This window comes from Rousettus aegyptiacus, unplaced genomic scaffold, assembly GCF_014176215.1.
Source record: "Rousettus aegyptiacus isolate mRouAeg1 unplaced genomic scaffold, mRouAeg1.p scaffold_m13_p_5, whole genome shotgun sequence".
Classification (NCBI taxonomy): domain Eukaryota; kingdom Metazoa; phylum Chordata; class Mammalia; order Chiroptera; family Pteropodidae; genus Rousettus; species Rousettus aegyptiacus.
In genome coordinates this window covers 71,020,260-71,029,096 of record NW_023416308.1, presented here as the reverse complement: position 1 = coordinate 71,029,096, position 8,837 = coordinate 71,020,260, and the positions used below count along the sequence as shown (strand labels likewise).

Genomic DNA, 8,837 nt, shown 5'->3' with positions numbered 1-8,837 from the left:
TTCTAAAAATAGCAACTATGTACCCACTATGTGTCAAGTGCTAGGTGCTAAAATCTGGGAAGATATAGCTAGGGGTAGGATTAAAGTTAAGGTTTCTGCTATCAAGTATCCCACCCTCCACAGAGAAAACAGAAAATACAACATTGTGATGCGTTTATGTTGGCAGGGGAAATAAATAAGGTGCTGTGGAAATATGGAAACAGGGCATTCGATTCATTATTTCATGAGGCTATGCCTCCAAAACAAAATCTCGATTAATAAATAGGGGCTAACTAAACACTGATGTGGGGACATGCAGTAGCCATTTGTTTGGGGCATTGCCAGAACCCACTTCTTCTACAATGAAACAATTTTCCTTTAGAAAAATGGTCTTTCCACCTGTGTGATCCGTTTTGGTGGGATGTTAAGGCAAGGAGCCCTGATTCTACCAAGAGGTGGTAGAGAACATGATATAAGCAAGGTCAACCACAGTCCTTCTCTAGAGATTCTGAATCTTAAGCAAAGTAACAAAGTATGAAGAAATCATTTTGAATAGATTTTATTTTAATTTAAAAAAATATTGCAGTAATATTGGTTTATGGCATTATACAAATTTCAGGAGTATGGCATTATAATTTATGCTGCAATCAACATCAAAAGTCTATAAACCAATGTTACCTCCATTCGAAAAAATCTGCTCTTCAATAGACACTGTTATGAAAACAAAAAGACCACACATATTTGGGAGAACATGTTTACAAATCATATACCTGACTTAAAACAATTTGTATCCAGATCATAAAAAGAAACATCAGATCCTTAAGGCCATAGATTACGTGATTCCATTTATAGTCATGCATCATCTGACAACAAGGATGCATTCTGAGAAATGTATCGGATAGTTTTGTCATCGTGTGAATATCACAGAGTACATTTATACAAACATAAGTTGTATAGTTATCTACATAGCTAGGCTATATGGTATAGCCTATTGCTTCTATGATCTAAAAATATACAGTATGTTACTGTACTGAATACTTAGGCAACTGCAACACAATGGTAAGTATTTGTGTATCAAAACATATGTAAACATAGAAAAGGTAGAGTAAAAATATGGTATAAAAGAGAAAAATGGTATGCCTGTATAGGGTACTTACCATGAATAGAGATTGCTCTGGGTGAGTGAGTGGTGAGTGAATGTGGAGGCCTAGGACATTATTGTACACTGCTGTAGACTTTATAAACACCATCCCAGAAGCCTTTATTCTGCTTCCTTCCAACAGGTTCAGAAATAGAACATCAAAGCTATCAATGTTGTTCTATGAACAGGAATTTCAACCGGACTGATTGAAAATATCAAGGAGAAACTAGCTGGGTAAGGTGTAGATTACCATAATAATAACTGTCAGGAAGGAGTGAGAAGGCGTTCTGAGGATCAGTAGGAATACAAATTCAAGATGGAGAGAAAAAGAAACATAGGGGATTGTCGTGACAATGTGATTTTGTCTACTACATATTGAAGCAGTGGTCAGGTTAAGAAATATTGGGATGTTTATTAAAAAAAAAAAAAAGAGGGTGCTTAACATGGAGAGGATGTAGAAATGACAACTCAGTATTTTCACTTTGGAAATTTGTTTTTGGTTCCCTTGACCTCTGGATTCTAAAGACTAAGGACTCTCTGACATTGAATTGATGGAAGAAATAAAACTTTACTATGCTCTCCATTATTACAACTTGAAAATATTTTCAAGGTACATGAATAGGCTGGCTCCACACTGCCACAGGACGACTTCACTCAAGTTGGCAGTGGCACTTAATACTTGTTAAGGTAGTTCCTATGGACCTGTGGCTTCATATAGGACCTTAAGTCCTTAACAAAGAATTTACAGCAATGTACTCTAAAGTCCATAAAAGTAGATCTGGGAGGGTAAAAGCACCCTCTGAATATGCAGTGCTGGGGGCACAGGCTCCTCTGTGCTGAAACTGGTTAATGGCTGACTAATTGGGATGTAATTTGTACACTTAAAATCAAGATGCTATGAGTGAGAAGGAATTCATTGCTGAGCCTCACAAAACTGCTCTTATCAGAGAAAACACAAACAAAACCCTTCTGAACCACATACCTTTCTATTCCTTACAGGAAATTCAGCTTCATCATAATCTTATGAGACTACCTACCATTGTATATGCAGTGCATTACTGACCGAAATATAGTTATGCAGCACATGACTGTATATGAAATGTCCAGAATAGGCTACCCATAGAGACAGAAAGTAGGTTAGTATCTGCTTAGGATGGGTGGGCAGATAGTGATTATGCAGGGTTAGGGAGTGACAGCTAAAGGGTATGGGATTTCTTTTTAAGGTAATGAAAATGTTTTGAAGTTCACTGTGGCGATGATTGCACAACTCTGAATAATCAGTGAATTGTATATTTTGAGTGAATTTATTCTATGTAAATTATACTTTGATAAAGTTGTTACCTAAAAAAGGAAAATAATTTTGAGACATAATCGACATATAACATTTTATAAATTTAGTGTACAGTGTGTTGATTTGATACATTTATATATTACAATAGGATTTTCACCATGGTGTTAGGTAACACCTCCATCATATTTTGTGTGGTGAAAACATTTAAGATCTAGTCTCTTAGCAACTTCTAAATATATAATATGAAATATATGGAATGCTTCACAAATTTGCATGTGATCTTTGCACAGGATCTGTGCTAATTATCTGTGTATCATCCCAATTTTAGTGTATGTGCTGCTGAAGTGAGCACTGGAGTAGATTTGTCATGTGGCATCTGGGTAAGATAATCAAGGGTTTCCTTCTTCCTGAACTTGAAGCACAGCTCTGGTTCCTCTCTGTTTCTGCTGTGAGCTACTCAATATCTTTCCAATAAATTTCAATTTCCTTAATCTAGCAAGAGGCAGAATCAGTTGCTGCTAATCAAATAACTGCCTGAAAAAAAAAAAAAAGGTTGTGCTACACAGAAGGTATATATAGTACATGCAAAAACTTGGAAACATGAAAGACCTGAAAATGTGTCTAGAAGATGAGGTTTGAGGAGAGAAATGAGTATGTAAGGATGAAATTTACTAGAAAACAAAGGTGAAGAGACTGGAAAAGAAATCTTGATTGTACGAGCTGACAAGTCAACACATCAGAGAATTTTATTCCTAACTTTCATTTCTATTTTGATTTTTATAGAAGAGGACACTAATGGTCAAAGATCTTAACCCATTCATTCAAGTATGTGGTTGCTGGTTCTGGAGTTGAGCTTAAAATCTGAATAACAGAAGATTATACCCAGGCTATGATGATAGCTATCCTCTCCTTCTGATAGAAATGAAAATGAAGAAAAATAATTTTTGTCTCTTGAAACAGACATTACAAAATGAAATAAAATATATTTGTGTGTGCTCATACACAATTAATGCTCAGTAAAAATAGTTCAATGTCAAAATTTATTGATGTAATTCGCTGCAGTAAAAAATGATCATTTTAATATACTTAGAAATAATAGATAAAACTCAATGTTTATCTGATCAAATAAAAAAAAAATCTCTAGGGAAAATGGGTAGAGGATTTCCTTTCCTTGTTAATGGCTACCTACTAATAACAAAAAGAAAACATCACACTTAAATATGAAAATATAGGATGATTGTCACTTAGGTTAGAGATGTGACACATATTCCAACTACCACTAATATTGTTCAGTGTGCACTGAACAGTGCACAATTCAGTAACAAGAGTAAAATAAATCAAAATCTAAAGATTGGAAAGGAAGAGTCAAAAGTATACTTAGACGTAAATGATAGTATGATATATGTAGGAAATCAAAGAGAATCAGCAGAAAAACTGTTGAAACTAATTAGAAAACATAAACAAAATTTCTGGCTATGCATTCGATATATGCAATCAAGAGTGTCCCTCTATACCAATAACGAGCCATAAAATGCAATAGGAAATGAGACCATGCACAACATTACCAAAGATACTCTAAAGTATCTACAAATTAAATTAATAAAGAAAAGATAATCACTTTAGAAGATTTTAAAAATGTACAGTTCCAATAAAAGACTTAAAAGAAGACCTAAAGAAATAACCTTCCTATATGTATGGATATAACGACATAACCTTGTGAAAAGATACACCATCCCATTTAATCTATCAATTTAATGCACTTTTATTCAAAATTCCAGTCGGGTCTTTGAAGAACCTTGAAAAATTTCTTGAAAAGCATAGCAAAAACTAGGATTATATTGAAAAATAAGAACAAAGTTGGGAACTTGTATTACTGCACATTAAGAAATACTAAAGGACTTCTACTTTCAACCAAGATGGGATACCAGTGACTACAGAGTCTTCTGTCTGAAACGACTGAACAAGGAGACCTAACAAATATGAAACAAGGGTTTTCAGACCTTCGATCAGGATCTCTGGGAGTTAGAAAACATAGTAGGTGGGCCCTGTAGCCACCTCCCCACTCTGCGTGGGGAGAGCTTCTGGACCACAGCACTGAGAAGCAGAAGAACCCAGGTGGACCCCATGACATCCACTGAGTTGAGGAGCCGAAGCTGGGAGTCTGAGGTGCCAAAGTGACTAGAGTTTTTAGTATTCACTCCTGGAGAGGAGATTTCTGCCCAAAGAGAGTACTAGAGATCTGCAGAGGGTCCCCGAAGTCTTCAGTTCAGTTTTGATAAGAATATATTTGCGAGGAAACTACAGAAAGCTAGGAAAGAACTACCAAGAAGGATAAGACCATCCTGGGGTTCAATGGTGATGGTGATGGTGATGGTGATGGATCAGCTGTGGATTAACCACCACCCTGGGGCTCATGTGGGACCAAAAGCAGGCATCACACGTTAGTGGATCAATAGTTGATTGTTTATTAAAATATGTTAGGAAAAATGAAGTTGGAAGCCTTTCTTAAACTATATATGACAATAAATTTCAAATGAATTCAAAATAATTCAAGGTTCATGAAAATATCCGATTGTTTTTATGGTGTTGCGGTTTAGAAGAAATTCTTAAACAAATGTTTATCTTAAATACAAAAATTTAAAGACAATTTTTTTTTGTATTGAATTAGTAAAATTCCCTATTAGGCAAAGAACATCAAAGACAAATAAGATATACGTGAAAATACTTCAATGATCTAAACTTAACAGAAAAATACTCAGAATATAAAGCATCTCTTATATATAAGAAAAAAAATGGCTAATAAGTATAAATTGAGATTATCAAGAACAGTTATAGTAAAATAAGTGTATTTTTTACAATGGCAAACGCAGTAATACATACTATGCTATTAAATTTTCAACTTAAGTAATAAATATATATTTTCAAATATCGTAGTTACAAAAAGATAGTTGTAGTGAAAAGTATTCCTCTCTCTCCAGCCCCACAACTATCCAATCCCCTTGCCTCCAGCTTCCTAGACACCAGTTGTTAATTTATTATATCTCTTGCCAGAAACATGTTATACATTATGCCAGCAAATACAAATATTGTTTTCTCCAATTTTAATTTAACAATACCTCTTGGAGATCTTTCCATTTCAGTACTCATAAAACTTTCTCATGTTGTATTTAAAAACTGGTTCTAGTGGCTGCTTGTTGAGATTACCACAGAATAATCAAACCTTTCCCAGATAATACATTTTTTTTTCTATAAAGAACTAGCTAATTAAGCTATTTTATGGTTATGTAACAAAATGTTATTAATCTTTTAAAAAGAATAAGGAATCATTTCTCATAGAAGCTCTCTTTGCTTAGAAAGTAGCTTCCTATATTATATGAGAAGTGATCTCTGTTTTTTATTTGTTAAGTGTTTTACTATCAAATATAATGCTGTACCAAAATATAAGCTTCATAAAAGGAGGGATATTTTTTGACTTTGTTCCTGAACTATCCCCAACAATTCTGGCATTGCTTGGTCGATGATAGGTTTTCAACAAATGTTTTTAAATGAATATCCTGGTACTGACAGTATCTAGAAGATGTATTGCTTCACTTAGAACAGCTGGGATTGTCAAAGGTATTGCCCAAATGCTTTCATATAGGTTGTACTAAACTACCAACAACAACTTGTGAGACTATTCTTTCCACACAGGTCTGCAAGCAATATGTTTTAAAGGTCACTAGTTTTGTGACTCACACACACAAAAAAATGTGTATATGCGTGGGTGAGGGGTGAATGGGTATGAGTGCATTAATATGACTACTATCAGTTACCACTTTATGATTATTAGATGAAAGAATTTAAAAAATTATAATAGGAATGTGAGGAAAAGGTTCTTACATTCTCCTAAAGTATAATCTACCAGAAGTTGCAGGCATCTAAAATAGCAAAATTGCATAACTGTTTGAAATCGTGTATTTACCCAAATATACCCAAAGACAACTATTTACCATACCAGTAATTGGTTTTGAAATAGTATATGATTTAATCCTGGTCAAAAGGCATGAGAGAAAATCTACTGAGAAGTATCTATAAAGTATCGCTTTTCTTTAAGAAGGGACTTAAGGAAAGGATATTTGTATATCTACTAATAGTTGGCCTGTCTAAAGTGATTCTCTTGAGCAGATATTGTGAGATCATTAGGACTGTTACATTGGTTGGACAGAGCAGAAATGTGTGTGTGTGTGTTGTGGGTGGGAGGGAACCTTTGAGGACATGGTCCAGCCTTGGAACTACGCAATATCCAGACTAATGTGATGTGAAACAATAAATATACTTATTAGTTAAACATTTGTGGTTGACATGTTTTTTTTTTTTTTAATATATGTGGCTGAGGACATCCAAAATGACAATAGTAAAGGGAGTCAAATATATGGTGACAGAGAGAAATCTAACTATGGGAAGTGAACACACAGTGAAAATATATATGTGCTTTACCGTTAAAGTGTACAGATGAAACTTATTGGATTTCATTAACCCATGTCATCATAAAAAAATAAATTAAAACAAAATAAAACAAACAAAGAAAAATGACAGTGGACTCATTTAATTTATGTCCATTTTATAGGTGTTTAAATTGAGGCCCAGAAAAGTAAGAGCAATACGACCAAATTCACACGGCTGGAACTAAATTTAGAAATAAATATGTTAGTTGAATAACTGGTAAAGTTTGCTAGCTGAAGAATGAAATTGCTATTTCTCAGACACAACTATCAATTTCTGAACCAAGCCGTGATGTTTTTGTTGCTTCCATATTTGACCCACCAGGCTGTATAAGATCAGTACAATGACGTAGTAGAGAGGACTGAAAGTTGCAGTCTAATAAACTCCCTATCGGCTGTATGATTTTGGACACATTATTGAACATCTTCCAGGTTTACTCTTCTGTACTGTGGCAGTAACAGGACATCCCCCAACGGCCTGAACATTTTACAACAGGAATTATGTGGGGCATATGATACACAAACTGAAAAATGCTATGTCCCATCCAGAGGCAACTCTATTGTTAATTTTTTGCCCTTGAGAACTAAAATAAATAATTTTAACTCCTTGAGCCTGAGTTTTCTTATAATGACTGGGGAGATTTAGGGCAAAACAGATATTCTCCTGGTTTTGCAAGTCAGTTTATTTATATTTGTATTTATATTATTTATATTTCCTTCCCCTAATTTTCTATACAAAATATGTATTACTTTTGCAATCATAAAGTAACTATAAGTATTATTAAAAATAATTAGCAAAGCTTTCCCCAGTATAGGTGATTTGTGGTCCCATTTCAGTAGCCTGGTGTGTTCAAGCTTGATAAGGAAATTGTTTCTACAAATGGCACATTTATTTACATGTTGCATGGTTCTATGTGAAAAGCAAGAGGTTCCCATTTAATACAGTCTGTTTACACACATTCTAGTTTTAGTAGCCTGGCAGCCCAGGGCCATGAACAGTTGAAAAAACAAAAAAGTGAAGGATTTCTATGCTTGAACATATTTTATAAACATATTTAAAAACATATTTTACTTATGTATGTATCATGATTTATCTGTTCAAAAGCAATTTTACATCCATTAACATGTGTTATATTTACTATTTTTTAAATGTAGTTAGGATAGGTGCTATTAGAGTTGTCTTTCTTCATATTGTTGGTGTCTTTTGGGGGGGGGAAACAAAGTTTTAGAAAATTTGAATCGTCCAAAATGACAAAGCTATGAAAAGAAAAGTATCACCTCAAATTCAGATTTACTTCTTCTAAGTGAACTGTTTACTAAAATTGTAATCAGAAAAACAGCTAATACTTATTGGTTCCCTAATATACTTTACATATATTACCTAATTTAAACTGACTAAGCCAATAAAGGAGATACTGTTAACCTCATTTTGGATTTGATGAAACAAACTAACCCTGAAAAAGTGAGGAGATTCACTCAAGATCAGACAATAAATACTGTAAAGCTGAATTTCAACACAGGTCTATCTGCCACCATAGCAGATACTTGTGTATTCTTGTGCCTTTTGGACCCAAATTAAGTGACCATACTGCTGTCTTGTAAAATAATTAACTCGTCTGCCTTTTCCTCTTCATTTTGGCATGGCTCTCTGCTTTTCTGAATCTCTTCGGTAATAACCGTTGCATTATGTTATCTTCAATTTCATTCCCAGACAGATATTCAGTCCCCCAGACTATTGTATAATAAGACAAAGAACACCGAACATACTGACTTGGCCTAGGTGAAAGATTTTGTTCTCTAGCTTATTGTCTGTGTGCAAAAATCACTTGAGAAAGTCAATAACTACTCTAAGCCACAGTTTATTAGTATAAACTATGTGGATCAGCACTTCTGTCCCTATCCTAGATTTACAGTGAGACAAAAGTAGATGGCAATGCTTATCTCT

At 34.2% G+C, this 8,837-nt stretch overlaps 1 non-coding gene across 1 annotated transcript; it reads right to left on the bottom strand.

Moving 5' to 3' along the window:
* Positions 1-2,656: 2,656 nt before the first annotated feature.
* Positions 2,657-2,763, bottom strand: LOC118603276. The gene has a single exon (XR_004951157.1). It is a non-coding gene; the product is annotated as a U6 spliceosomal RNA (small nuclear RNA).
* Between the last annotated feature and the right edge of the window lie 6,074 nt (positions 2,764-8,837).